The sequence below is a fragment of the Epinephelus fuscoguttatus genome, linkage group LG17 (assembly GCF_011397635.1).
Source record: "Epinephelus fuscoguttatus linkage group LG17, E.fuscoguttatus.final_Chr_v1".
In the NCBI taxonomy this organism is placed as follows: domain Eukaryota; kingdom Metazoa; phylum Chordata; class Actinopteri; order Perciformes; family Serranidae; genus Epinephelus; species Epinephelus fuscoguttatus.
In genome coordinates this window covers 21,643,717-21,658,934 of record NC_064768.1, presented here as the reverse complement: position 1 = coordinate 21,658,934, position 15,218 = coordinate 21,643,717, and the positions used below count along the sequence as shown (strand labels likewise).

Here is a 15,218-nt window from a genome sequence, read left to right as displayed (position 1 = left end):
TCAGCAGGCACCAGGCTGCAATACCAGCTCCCATTTACCCATTTACAATGGATCCCTATGTGTGAGCGTCCCGTTAGTTTGTCGAGGAGTAGCAGAGAAGGACTGAGCAAAAAGGATGAGAAAGTAAGAGATGGTGACGCAGAAACAGACAGAGTTTTCGCACTTGATGCAGAAAGAGAGCAGCGCATGAGAGAAGACTATCACACCTGAACAGTGCCCCCTCCCTTCTCTCCTTTATTCGCTCACCACTACTATTTCTCCTACTAGCGTGAAAGCGTGGGTGGAGGTAGATGTATGTGTGTGAGTGTGTGTGTGTCGCGGAGACCCGACAACTTCCTCTCAACTTCCTGTGATCAGAGCTCGGGGGTTGCTGGGGGACAACCAGGAAATTACACACTGACACACAAAGTGGGTCGCGGAAATGTGAGCATGCTGAACAATAAACTAATGGGTTTTTTAGTTTGTGAGAAGCAATGTGTTTAGGTGAAATACTGTTTAACTAAGTCATGATATTTTCCTTGAAAATATACTAAATTATAGCACATAAAAGTAATAAAAAAAAAAAATCAAGTCACTGGCACCTGTGTGATGTAATGCATCACGCACAGTGTCCACAGTGTTAGCTACTGTCCGCTCTCGGAGACAGAGTTTAAATTTACACACAGTACATACACTTGCGTGCACACAGCTCAGGAAATACACAACAGTTAGAGAACACACACACACACAGACACACACACAGAACAAAAAAGAGGAAGGAGGTTGCAGAACTGCCCAATATTTCACAATAAAAGCTGAGATTCAATCACTTGAATTGCATATGCATTTGTGTGTGTGCGTGTAAGCACTTCAATAAAACAGAGCAAGACAGAGATAGAACATGAGTGTATTCTCTCCTCGTTTTCGGCACTAACTTGTGTTTTCACACACACTTATTTATTGGCGCAGATGTGCTCAGCCCCAGACACACACAGAAACACACAAACACATGCATGAGAAGGACACTGAGACAGTTTAGAAAGCCTTGAGGCTCAGTCTGAGCTTTCATTTCCTCTATCCTGCATAACAACCAACCAACCAACACACACACACACACACGCACACACAGACAGAGAGCGGATGGTTATGAGACTTTTGGCCTGCCCAAAGGGACTACAGAGGTAGATAACTAGCTCTGAGAGAATTACAACACAACCCCATTCTGCGCTGAAACAAGGAAGACCATCCTCCACAAGACAGACTGAACAATATTCATTTTGCCTGGGATGAAAGTTAGCGAGAAAAATTACAGCAATAATAATAGAAACTATTTAACAATAACAACAGGGCCATGCAATTATGGCTGAACCAATAATCCAAGCAATGGAATGATAATCATGCATCAGAGACCACCAAAAGGCAGAATCACCATGTATCCATTTTAGAGCTTTTGCGTAAAAAAACCCCTAAAACCTAAAGCTTTCACATCGAATTTCCACAAATTATAGAAGACACAGACTATAGGAGTGAGGTTAACTTGGCAGGTAAAGTCTGAAGGAGCTTAAATTCTCTTAAAAAGCGCCACGTTTTCGTTTCAACTTCAGCCTATCATTCTTTCTTCGAAGAGCAGGTGTCACATTGCTCACAAGGTGGATACTGCGAGAAACTCAAAAGGAAAATCCTCTCCTCTTTCTCTTCGAGGCGATAAAAGTTCTTTCCTAATTAAAGCTGCTACTTTGTCGCCCAGCAGTGCCATGTGGAAAAGGTTTGTCTGACTAAAACAAAAAAATAAAAAGTCCATGGGCTTTTGTGAGCTCACCTCCATCTCTCCTGCGTCACAGCTACACATTGCTTTTCTCACTCTTTATTTTTTCACTCTCCTCACACACACACACACACACACACACACACACACACAGAGCTGTCTTGTGTGAGGGGAAGTTGCAGGTCGTTGCGACATCAATGTTTTAGATAAAAGCTCCTTAACACAGACACAGACACAGACACACACACACACACACACACACACACACTATGTATTCAGCTGAAGATTTTAGGTTAATTGTAGTAGGGTTTTCAGTAAAGTACCCCAGAACCACCCCTCTGTGCATCACAGTGTTCCTGTTTAACCTACAGTATCTGGATCCTGTTGCTGTAGGAAGTCCACTTGCATGTACATGTTCGTAAATGTAAAGCGGCCATGAGGTTGCCCGCAGAGAATACATCACTCAGAGATGTTAAATAATCATGAATGAATGCATCAAATCAAGATTTCTCCAAAGCACTGACATACAGTAGCTGAGTTTCACCCACAGAGCCAAACATGTCTGACTTCACCACTCACCACTACTAAGCCAGAGAGCTGTGCGCTCCTCTGTATTTTAAAGGCAAAAGGTCCAAACAAGAGATTTGATTTCGCACATAAAAATATCCCCAATAAATGTTGGTTAATAATAAACAAACCATTAACAGAAGAATTTGGCCAGGATAGGAAATAAATGATTAAATGTTCTTTTCTTTTCTTTTCTCTCGGTTTAACTGTTTGGGTAGTTACTGTAATGCTCTTTGGCTCTAATAGACAGATTACATTCCCATAGCAGTTGATGTCAATGGGTAACATTAGATTACAGTACACAAAATATGTACTGTAATAGTGGCCCGCTGCAGAGCGCCAGGCTCAGGCTCATCTCCTGCGCTAGGACCCTACTTGATTGCCAGAACCCATGGAGGGAAATAAAGTGTTATCACATGTGAAGGTGAAAAGATCACATGTGTTTATAGCACTTTCTTACCAATAAATAATGTTTACATGCCACTATACTAAACTGCCCAGTGTATTGTTTTACTGCGCTTAGCGTTAAAAACTGAAGTAGCTTACTAAGCATATATCTAATACATTATATAACGTCCATGCTATTGTTTAAGTGGGCTTGTTATAAGCTGACTGATGACATTTAGTTTCACATTTAGGCTAAATATGTACTGTCTGTTGTGCTTATCGTTAATAACTGTGTATTACGTGTCAAGAAGAAGATCATCGGGATACAATAGCGTGTGTTCATTAGTTTGAACAAGTACTTTGTACTTATAAGTTACGGTTTTATCAAAATATTAGGTTATACAGTTCACCATGGTGTTATTGGTCTAGAGCTCTACAGCCAGACCCTTCTCAAAATAAGACTTTTTTCTTTAACAGATCTTGAAAACCAGTGAATGAGCTCTCAAATCATAAAATAGGCTTCTGTTATAAAGTACTGCCTTCTCACTCATGTAGTTGATTCACTTTTGTCAAAGCGGGGCGAAGCAATACATCAAATGAAATACAAGACAGCAGACTGACAGCAGACATTTGGCTTTTGATGGTTTGAAAGAGCACTCCTATATAAATGTCTGCGTTTAGTTTCATCATGTATCTCCAAATTTTTACTGCTATCATCCTAAATATAAGCTGCCAGTCACACATATCAGGTTTAACTGGAATGACTTGGTCACTGCAGCCTACATTTTAAGCTACACACCTGCTTATACACAACAGTAAGGTACACTGACCTGATTTGATCTAATTCTGCATTCTCGACATGATAAACTGAGATCGATCCCCTGTGATTATCTGTCTCAGGGTTCTCTGGATGATTTTATGGAGGACAGAGGAGCAGAGGCTTTGTAAGTGGGATGAAGGTGGCGATTATTCAGGGAGTGTTGTCGTGACACGGGTCCTCTGACTGAAATATCGACAGAATGTTATCGACCCTTAATCGCGTATTGTGGAGCAGGCGCTGGCATCCCCTCGGCAATGCACTTTGGATATTAACTGAAAAATGAGCAAGCAGCGCCATGTGAACAGAGTTGCCTGTAAACACCTGCTGTGGAAATTCACTTTGACATCAGTTAGGTTTTTACCATTTTCTGACCTGAGGGCAAACACAGCATCACACCTGACTTGCCAAATGCATGCACATTTCATCACAGGATTACTGATGCTGCGTAGAGATCTTATAAAACGAACACTGCTATACTGTGAGCCATTCCATTTTATGTAAGGTCAAACCAGCCCTTTATGTGTGCCTGTACATTCATTTAATATGTCTGTACATTTACTTTACCTGTCAAATGTAGTAATCAGGAATGTGAATATAAAAGATTAGCGACATTCAATGTCTGTCAGCTGTAGAAGCTCAAAGATAAGTCTGGAGAGAAGAGGCTGATTTTATCATGCAGAGAATTGGGCAATCGTTTCACCTTATTTCCAAACACATTGGCAGAATTCTTGTTCTCACCTTGGGAGGTCTTTTTTTAATTCTGATATCCAGTATGTGTTAGCGATCAGCTCGCCAGGCCTCACAATAATGAACTCATTTGACAAAGACAACACTTTCCACACCCTATCTTGCCTGTTCTGTCAGAACTCATCAGCCTCTTTTAAAGGGAAACTTTGGACCCTGGACCCTTTTCTCCCATGTTTTTGTGTTTAAGTGACTAATAGAGACAACAATTTTTGAAACTGATCCAGTATTGAGAGAGAGAGCGCTGCAACCTGCAGCAACAAAACTGGCTACAATTTAATCAAATGGGGCATTTGTACATCGTCAGTGTAACCTGACATTGTCAGACACTTAAAACAACAATCTGACCCTGTCAGTGGCAAAAACAATTTTTGTGGACTTACACTGACGGTGCACAGATGCCCCAGGTGGTTACATTGCAGCCTGTTTTGCAGCTGCTGGCTGCAGTGCTCTCTTAATACTGAATCAGTTTCAAAAATTGTTGTCTCCATTAGTCACTTTGGCTGGTTTCACACCTAATCTGTTGGGTTTGGTTAACAGGTCTGTTTACCTGGTTGGTACAGTTTGTTATGGTTGGTGTGAAAGCTGTCCATGCTGACCAAACAACCAAACCGAGAACGCTTGAAAATGTAGGACTCGTCTGCTTCCAACCGGACTGTGATTTTAGCATGATTCTAAAGCTGAACTACTAATTAATTCATCTGCTGATAGTGAAATCAGTCCGCAATCTTATATCTGATCTTGATAAAGGCCATGTATAACCTATAACCTATTTACGGTAATGCATACATGTTACCATGGCTACACATATGCACATCAGCGAGGTTACTTCTCCCTGATTAAAAAGCTGTCAAAACTGTATTATTGTATGTGAGTCTGTGTACCTCGTCAGGTCATTAAGTTCATTAAAAAGTGTGACAGTGATCCCACAGTAATGGGCCCCGGTATCATTACTGTACAAGAAGCCTCCTTTTCATCCTGTCTCTACCTGTTCGTCATTATTCATGGTATGTGATGGATATGCGGTCTAATAATAGCCTACTCGTAATGCTTACAATCAGTTATTTCTTCCTGAGCTCTTTGTGACACCAAAGAACGTAAATATAGGCCATTACATCAGAGGCATTAAAGTGCTGCATAAACATCTGTCAATCACCGGAATATGATTTCCCTACGTGGGTGCTGATGATGCACTGATGGCGATCACACAAAACTGTCCAATCAACGAGTCACCTGTCAGTCAGTTTAACATGATGCTTACTGTGGTTCCTGGTACCTGGTTCATTTGTAAAGAGTCGGCGTGAATAGGAACCGGACCAGATCTAACATGCAACAATGCATCATATTTCCTCTTCCTTTAAGGGCGAGCTGAAGATATGCCATGCGACCTCAACTAGATCAGAACACCTTAAGTAGGTCACAGATTTACAAGAGATTCAGGTGTGGATCAGTACTAAGAGCAAAGGTATGTAATCTTTAGTTCTCACACCCATTTAACTGCTGGTACACCCTTAAAAATCCACACACATACACACAAATACAAGCATGGACGCGCACAAACACACTGAGTTTAGTGCTAAAACCTATCTAGCTGTTGCTACACCCTAGATCCTTTCATCTCTTATTTTATGCCCGGCCCCTCCCTCTGTCTTTCCCTTCTTTTCATCTCTTTTTATTCTTCTCTCTAATCTCTCTCTGATCTATGCCGCTGATGAATGACACACACACACACTCACACAAAAAAAGCTGCATACCCTTGGTGTGCTGCCGAAACTGTCTTCCATTTTCCATGTTCAGATTTCACTGCAATTGACAGCTGAAAGTGTCTTCGGCATGTTAGAAAATGTTTCGTAGCCCTGGGGCCCAACTACAGATAATGTATTGTAAATGTCACATATACATCAGCATCAACTGGGAAATTAGCCAGAGGTACAACCGACTGTTCCCCTCTGTCTTCCTCTCAGCTATCTCCCTTACCATCAATCACTACCTATTGTCTGTACTTAATGTTTGCATTTGCGCCATTACGCTCAAGTTGCATTAAACGTAACAAACCACAACTCTGGCAACAATTCAAAAACTTAAGGAAATGCAAAACTAAAAACTGCGGAAATGCTTAGCAACTGTTTATTGTCAAGGTTTGATTTACTAAGGATATATCAAAGCTATTTGGCACTGACCCAATGATCCCATAAAGTCTAATTACCTGATCCTATGTGAGAAAAGCCTATCCGTCCCCAAAATTTCAACCAAACCTTGAGGTACTGTATCACGTTAACTGACAAACAGACTAGGGAGAATATATCTCCTCCTTTCATTGATGGCAAAGCTGTTATCTGTTGTCTTTCAATCTACCAAACCTGCAACTCCGCATGTTTCTGGATACAAATTTACACAGACATAATCTCTACAAAGAATACAAAGAACTGCAACTGCAGGACAAAAAAGAAGGGTGAATGGACAGATAGATAGATAGATAGATAGATAGATAGATAGATAGATAGAGTGAATAGATAGCAAAAAAAAAGATACCAAGATATTTAGTACAGAGTATGATTTATATTTCATAACTTTATGTCACACAGGAAACTGAGCAAATATTAGTCACATTTTGTAGTTGCAGCTGCTGACAAATTAACATTTACTGTCAATAAAAACTGCAATAAATGTTGGTTGATTTTAGATAAAGAAAGAGATGGAGAGAAAGAGAGAGAGAGAAACCCAGAGAAGGAGAGATGAATACACAAGAAGAGACTAGGAGAGATTTAGAAAGACAGCCCGAAAGGGAAGAGACAGGGAGACAGAAAGAGGACGAGATGTGAATTCATTGCCTTAAAAGCAGCTCTGAGTCAAACAGTGTGATAAGAATCAGACGGCACATGCACACACGCACATGCGCACACACACGATCCGTGAATCTTTACTTTGAACCTCTTTGGACAGATAAGCAGACAAGAAGTGTTCAATTACTGTTCAATTATAGTGTGTGTGTAAGTGTGTGTGTGTGTGTGTGTGTGTGTGCGAGTGTACACGTTAAAGTGTGCAAATGTGTCAGAGAGTGAGAAAGAGAGCGCCAGTGTGAGACAGGAGCAGGGATGAGATTCTTTCCACCTATGTGTCATTTCCTCCCTCTCTTTCTCAATGCATTACCCCTCTCTACTCTCTCGCCATAATTTCGCTGTAACAAGGCTTTCTATCAATCTTTCTTCTTCCCTATGGGCCTACCTTGCTCTATCATCCTGCCATCCATGGCACATCTCCCTGAAGCAATAAATTCAACCATCCTCAATAAAAGAAAACGGATTAGTGCTGTCAAACAGAGTTAACAACAAATACATTGTCGATTTCTGGGCATCTGACAGTGCGTCACTCGCTGATCAAGTGAAAAGTAATCCTGTCTGATGTGATCCTCCACTGATCTCTTTCTTTTAGCGTCGAATAAAAGGAAGGTCAGAGGTCACGGTCGCTGGGAGCGTTTCTGGAGCTCACAGGGACTCAGTGACCTGTTTCAAGTCATGTTAGAAGCCGGTCCTTGCTTTACACTGCAATGAAACTTATATATTCTCAATTTAGATCGATCAGATCACACTCTCTGGTTACGCTCCTTCAGGCCAACTACGTAATTGTTTACCAGTGCTATGGCATCAAGTGCCAGCTGACGTTAGCCTATATTAGCTTAGCTTAATTTTCCAAACAAGTAAAGTACAATTAGTCTTTTTTTTTTTAACAAATTCAATACACTTTCCAACATTCGTGCTCTTATCTAATGTGTCAAAATTAGACGAAATACAAGCTTAAATCCCTGGGGAGCTACGCTAGCCTTGTGAATCCGAGGGCACAACTACAAATCTAGTTGATTTTTTATTTGACATCCATGTGAGCCCAGAGTGGCTCCATAGAGAATTCCCTTACATTGGCAGGTCCTTAGGGCCTGGCTACCTTTTGGTTGATCAGTTTGTCTATCACTTTGGTTCAGATTAAAAATTAATTCGTAAACAACTAGATGGATTGTCATAAAATGTTGTTAAGACATTCATGGTCACCAGAGGATGAATTCTAATGATTTGGTGATCCTCTGACTTTTCTTCTAGCACTACCACAAGGCTGACATTTGGGGTTTTGAGTGATATTTCTCAACAACTTCAATGGATTTCCATTGAATATCTTGCACACCTTTACGCCCACCTCAGTAAAAACTGAAATTGCTTAAGTGATATCTGACGTTTCATCTGGTACCAAAATCTGGCCGAAATTCCTACAAACTTATACCTGCAAACCTAATGGAATTCCCATCAGCCTCAGCTGTACATTTATTGCCTATTACTAAATATTAGCATGCTAACACACTTAACTAAGATGGCAAACATGATAACATTTTATCAGCTTAACATCAGCATGTTAGCATTGATATTATGAGCATGTTAGCACGCTGAGGCATTCAGCTCAAAGCAATACCTCCCATGCTAGGACTATGAAACTCTTTACTATTTCACTTGTGAATTACTGAACAACTCAGGCCTCAGAAAAAATATTTTCATTATCAATGAATCTGTCAATTATTTTCCCATTTAATCAAATCATTTTTGATCTGTTAAAGATCAGAAAGCTCATCACAGTTTCCAAAGTCACATCTATAAATGTCGTTTTCTGTCAACAACAGTCAAAAATCCAAATTTATTTAGTTTACAATGATATAAAACAGAGATGCCGGAAATGCCAAAAAAAAACTGAGAAGCCAGAGCTTTTTTTTTTTACTTGAATGATGACTTACATGATCAATCAATTATCAAAATACTTGCTAATTAATTTTGTTTAAGGAGGTCACCCACAGGCTAAATAGTTTGGGATACACTGATCTAACCATGCATAGTGTACAACCCTGGTGCCTTTTTCTGTCCTGTTTTACAGAGTGGAGAAGAGAGTGGAGACACCGGTCCCAGAGGTGTTTTTCCCACACTGGACATTTGTCAAGGTTTGATCAAGATAGGGCAGCGTTCAAGCACACAAGCCAAGGGTAGCAGGACAGGGTGGCAGAGTGACTAAAGACTAAAGCATCCTTCAACCAGAAGGCCAAGTTATCTCCCCTGTGGCTGTAAGAATCTAGCCTGTCCTTGAGCAAGACACCAAACCCCTACCAGTCCCAGGGGTGCTGTTCTGTAGTGGAGACCATAATCTAAGGGGGGGAAGTAACAAGAAATCTCACTACAGGGGATCAATGGAGAATGGAGAATCACAAAAAGCCTGTGAGCTAAAGTCACCAAAGTTCCACGCCTCACCTCACCACAAAACACTCTGGTGGCAAATTATCTGCCTCCCCCTCCTTCTGTCTATGTGGCACTCTTTTCTCTTACAGCCTCCCTCTTTCTCTCTCCTCCTGTCCTATTATGGACATAGCAACAGTGTTGCTGTCAGGACGACTAAAGGTTTGATTCACTGTCCGTCCCTGTCTGAATGTGCTTGTGTGTGTGTGTGTGTGTGTGTGTGTGTGTGTGTGTGTGTGTGCGTGTGTCAGATAGCAGATAAGAGCCATATATAAACAGCACTTGAAAGCAGAAATGTAAATGTTTAAAAGTCACGGCAGAACACAGACCATATCAAGATACCAGAGAGAGCAAGAGAGAGGGAGAGAGATTAAAGCAGAGTTCACACCAGGAGAACTAGCAGGAGACTGCAGTCAGGACTCAAGTCAGACTCCAGTCATCAATAAAGCTTAGTGGAATTTAGCATCTCAAAGCTATACATCCAGCATCCTTAATCTGCTGCTGAATGCGAGGGAAGTTTGAGAACGGCTGACCAGTTGGATGTGTTTGACACCTGCGTAGCTCAGTTACTCCAGGGCTTCATATTGACAGGCTTTATAACTTTTTAATGATAACACAATACTAACAGGGGCTGCCAGGTTTTATTTCTGAAAGTATTTCAAGTGAGAATCAGTGTTTTCAATAACTGCTGATCTTCTCTGGTCATACACCGCTACATTCACATCAACTTCCCTTTGAATACCCGGAATCTTTTCCCTCTGTTACAGTTAATATTGCATCATGTACATATTGAAAACTGTCAGATTTTGCAACATATCTAAGACTGCTCAAACATGACATGATAGGTTTCGATCCTGGGTGCAGGACAGGTGATTAAAGGTGTTTGTAAAGTGGAAGTAGTTCCAGAAGTATTTTGATTTCCCTTTTCAAAACATTCTTGTAATGATTTACTCAAGGTTCCTCAACATAGAAACTGATGTTTCCAGGATAATTTGACAATCCTATAGGTTTATTTTATTTTTTAATTATTTCGGCTTTGTAGCTGAAAAATCTTTGTTTTTCTTCTGGTCAGTTTGACATGGTGGATGGACCTAAATCCAACACCCATACGACTAAGCCACCGTTGCTACGAAGAAGAAGCCAGTAAGAGGCGCAAATCAGAGCTGTAGCAATTTAAAACTGCTTTCTAATTACAATTGTGATCAGCACTCTGCATGATAGTTAGGGTTGGGTACCGTTCACATTTGAACCTATACCAGTGCAACTTCCGGTACCTGGAATTTGGTTCCAGTACTCTATGGTACCTGTACCTGTTTCTGTACTTTACTTTCTCTATAACAACAAAACAATTCTGCTCCTTTGCTCTTTTCTAATAACAAATAGAGCTAATCTTCTCTACTGGTCTGTCTACATATATGTGTGTGTGTCTGCAGAGCTTCACTGCGGGCTTGGCTTTGAGGTGCTTTCGCCTCCTATTAAAGTTGAACCCTATGGTTCTGTTTAGCTCCTTTGCCGGCCTTGGAGCTCTGTGGTTAGCTTCCTGGTTCCCTTATCTAAACCAAGCATTCTCACCCAGGTGCGCTTTCAGGTACCGACATTTGGTGCAGATGGATTTAAGTTGGTCACACCAACGTAATTTGGTTGGTACCCTTGAGTGTGCCGAATTGCTGCCAATAGTTGCCAACTTCCACAAAACCTGACCCTGAATCCAAAACTGAATTTATTTGAGCTGCAAATTTTGCTGCCACAGTTTTCTCAACAGTGTAACCTCCAGCTTTCACCTGCCATTAGCAGTGTAACAGAATTTTCAGTTTCGTGACTGGATGACCTTGGGAGTTGAAGTTGGCTTACGAATTATGAATAGTCTGCCATCACAGAGGTGCAACGTGATGAACAGTACAAATGGGGACAATGACGCACAATTTTGGGCAATCTGTCCTCACAGGCCATCATAATGTTCAGAAGAAATTAGAAGATATACTTTATAAATCCCTGATGGAAAAATCAATTTTTTCACTCTGTTGTCATTTACACACAGCCCCGAAATACACGCCCATGCACAAACAGGACCTATACGTGCATTTAATTGAGGGATGTCAGAGGGAGGGGGGCTGTCTTGTACAGGGCTCCCGAGCAGTTGGGGGTTCGGTATCTTTCTGAGGGGCACCTTGGCAGTGCCCAGAAGGTGAACTGGCACCTCTCTAGCTACCAGTCCACACTCCATACTTGGTCTGCACAGGGACTTGAGCATCCGACCGCCAACTGTTGAATATATTATGCTGACACCTTACATCTTCTGGTCTTATCTGGTTTTACTTTTCATGCAGCAGCAAAATGTAAATACGTGGGTCTGTAAGTTAGTAAGTCAGTTTCATGAGGAATTTTACTGCGCAGGATTTTCCTGAAAGACAATGTATAGACTCATACAAAAGTAATCCCCCTCCATCAGCACTTATGACCCACTAGAAGTGTGTGGCAGTCTATTTACCTGTATTTTCTTCTTATTTTGCTGTGCTCAGGATGTTCCTGGGCAGAGCATGTGGTCAGGGTCGGGACTTAAAAAAAAATCATGACCAGGTTTCAGACTGTAAGCAGTATGCATCCAAGAGGAGGCTATAAAAATTGTAGACACACACTGAAAAAAATAACTTTCTTTGGCAATACTGTTTGCCAACAGTAACTGACAATTCTTGCATTAAGAAAGTTAGTAAAAGCTCTCGACCTTCGCTCTGCTTTTTTAAATTTTTATTCTCTATTAACCATCAGGCTCTCTATCCTTCCCTGAAAATTAACAGGAGCACACATTTTCCTCAGACAACGATATTTATCTTTTTGACTTTGATTACGTTGCTGATGTATTTCAGAATGAAGGTGTGGATGGTCTCTACATGTTACACATTATTTATTGAAATGTCACACCTTGGTCTAATTGGCTTTTTTATTCCTCACGAACGTGCCTTTAACTTCAGAGCTTACACTCAAAGTGAAGCTGTAAGCACGCTGCATGAATCAAATGTGACAGGTTTCCGGTGATAATGTCAATGCTTGCAGATTTTATAAAGCTCTCAAAAATGTGTTTAAGTGGGTGCATGTGTGTCTGCGTGTGCACGCCTTTCAGTGTCTGTGTGTATGCAAATGAATGTGTTTGTAAGCTTAGCTTAGATCTGGCACACTGTATATACAGTAAACGCTTACTTGAGAGTGCACGTGAGTGCGTACATGCTTACACGAGTGTGTGTTTGTGTGCGTGTGTGTATGTGTGCAAGTGAGTGAGTGATTGTTAGCAGAAGCTCGTTAACCTCAGAAGTCATTACCACAGCCCTGAGGTTTACGCCAATTAGACAAAATAAACGACAAGCGAAAAACATAACAGACAAATGAAAAACAAGAAAAAGAAAGTGATTACTGGAGGAAAATGAAAGTGATTATTTTCGCCAATTTCAGAACAATGCCAAAAAAAAATGAATTAAATGACAAGAGGGTGTCCAAAAACAATTGCTGAAAGAAAGTAATTATTGAAGTAAAAATAGCAAGTGATCATTTGAGTAAAACACCGCATTAGACTCGCCAATTAAACACACAGGGAAGAGAAGAAGATGACAAAATGGGAGGAGAAAATGAAAAAATACCTACTACTATTAAAACCAGAGAAACAAAATAAAAGAAGATCAAGTACGATTAAAAAAAAGTGCAGAACAGTGAATGTGTGTGTGTGTGTCTCAGAGAGAGCGCGCGCAAGAGAATGGTGTAGTATTTGACATCACTACTGCTATGTAGTCTCTTTTTTCCCCCTTTTCTCAAGACGTTTTTGTTTTTACAGCTTCACCCTGGGCAGACCAGACCGCTGTACACACACATTCATACACACAAATACACATACCCCCCCCCCCCCCAACACACACACGCACGCACGCACGCACGCACGCACGCACGCACACACACACACACACAGACCCCTAAAGGGGCCTTTTTCCACATTGGGCCATATGGTGCAGACAGGCGCACGGAAACAATTCTCTAAAAACAACACACACTCTGCACTTAGAAACCTGCCACACAGCCACACACACACACAGATTTTCTCTCTCTCTCCCTGTCTCACACACACACACACACACACACACCAGACAGTTAAACCTGCTGAATGAATTGCTGCCTTGTTCAGTCGTGCACTAATGGCAAAGGAACCTGCCATGGAGATTACCACACACACATACACATGCGTTCAAACACACACACACACACACACACACACACACACACACACATACAAACACGCAGAGGCTCAGCATTAAGCATTCTAGGGCACTTATCCATTAGAGAGGTTAGTTATTTTCCCCAGTCTAAAAGTAGGTATTCAACTTAATATTCCAGCAGAGGCGGTTGTAAATCTGCTCCGTTAAGCAGCCGGGGCAGATGTCTGCGCAGAGCTGGAACTCTTCAGGACCACAATATGGAGCGCGACCAGTTATACTGGCTAATATAACTGCTAATATTTTACTTGTCTGGAATCAGACAATGGTGCTATCAAAAATACACCAATAAAAAGTAAGTTAAATGACATGTCTATCAACACCTGCTCTGGACTGCAGAAATGAAATACACTGTGTGCCATAGTCATATGTTATTTCTAACTAATCTGACAACTCTGAAGAGTCAGCAGAAAATGCATCTAAGATCAGGGATCTGTGGTGTTTGGCTACAGTCTGGCTAAAAGTATGAACGTTTATTAAGTAAAACTATATTACCAGATTAGTATAGAACCACTGGAATTTTGCTATATCTGACATGGACTGAGAAAGTATTAAAAGAGAAACACATTTCTATCAAGTCAGCAAGATAAACGACTGGCAGAGGTGATTGAAAGTCTTCTGCCGAGCAAAAATGAGCAACTACACTTCACTTACTGTAGTTTCAGCAGATTTTATAACGTGCATAAACCCGAATAAAATCACAAGTGATTGAAAATAATGAATGATTGACAAAATCAGAAACAACAACTTAAGCTTTAGGGATGTCCTTATCTGATCTTAACGACTAGTATCAGGGCTGATCAGGGCACTTTTTTACCTGAGCAGAATTCAATATACTGAGCTATATAGAAAACAATCCGATACTTTATTTAATGTCAGCTGTCAGAGGTATTTTTTCCTCGCTAAGCTTTAATGCACAGCAATGCGAAGTGCAGTCATCAACAACTCACCAACACTCCTCTGTCTGTCTGTCTGTCTGTCTGTCTGTCTGTCTGTCCACACCTTGTGTATACCAGCAGGGGCTAGCCCCTCCAGTGGTGAAACACCACATGCCATAAACATCAGCCAAATGCAGTATGAGACTGGTTATCTATGTTACTTACCAAATTTATGTGCACTTGTTTCATTTCAGCACAGTGTGAGAGTATCTTGCATCTAAGATGCATGGTGTTTTACACTGGACACTGACCATGTCACTGCAAGTGCAACAACAGCCCCGTGAGCAGAGGCCAAAAAGAATCATTTGTTTGCAATGCCCGCAAAAGATTTACAGATGGTGAAAATAAACAGTCAACGGAATATGATTATTTTTTAATTCATCATTTTGCAAAAAAATAAGGAACAATATCTTAATATACACGAGCTACCCAACTTTCAAGCATATCCACTGGATTATTTTAATAACTTTAATGTAGCCTACTTGAAGTTGACAGGTTTATTAT

General features: G+C 40.9%; 1 protein-coding gene across 4 annotated transcripts in view; it reads right to left on the bottom strand.

The window, feature by feature from the left end:
* Positions 1-15,218, bottom strand: part of trps1 (trichorhinophalangeal syndrome I) — a 149,105-nt gene that overhangs the window by 101,382 nt on the left and 32,505 nt on the right. The window lies entirely within an intron of this gene.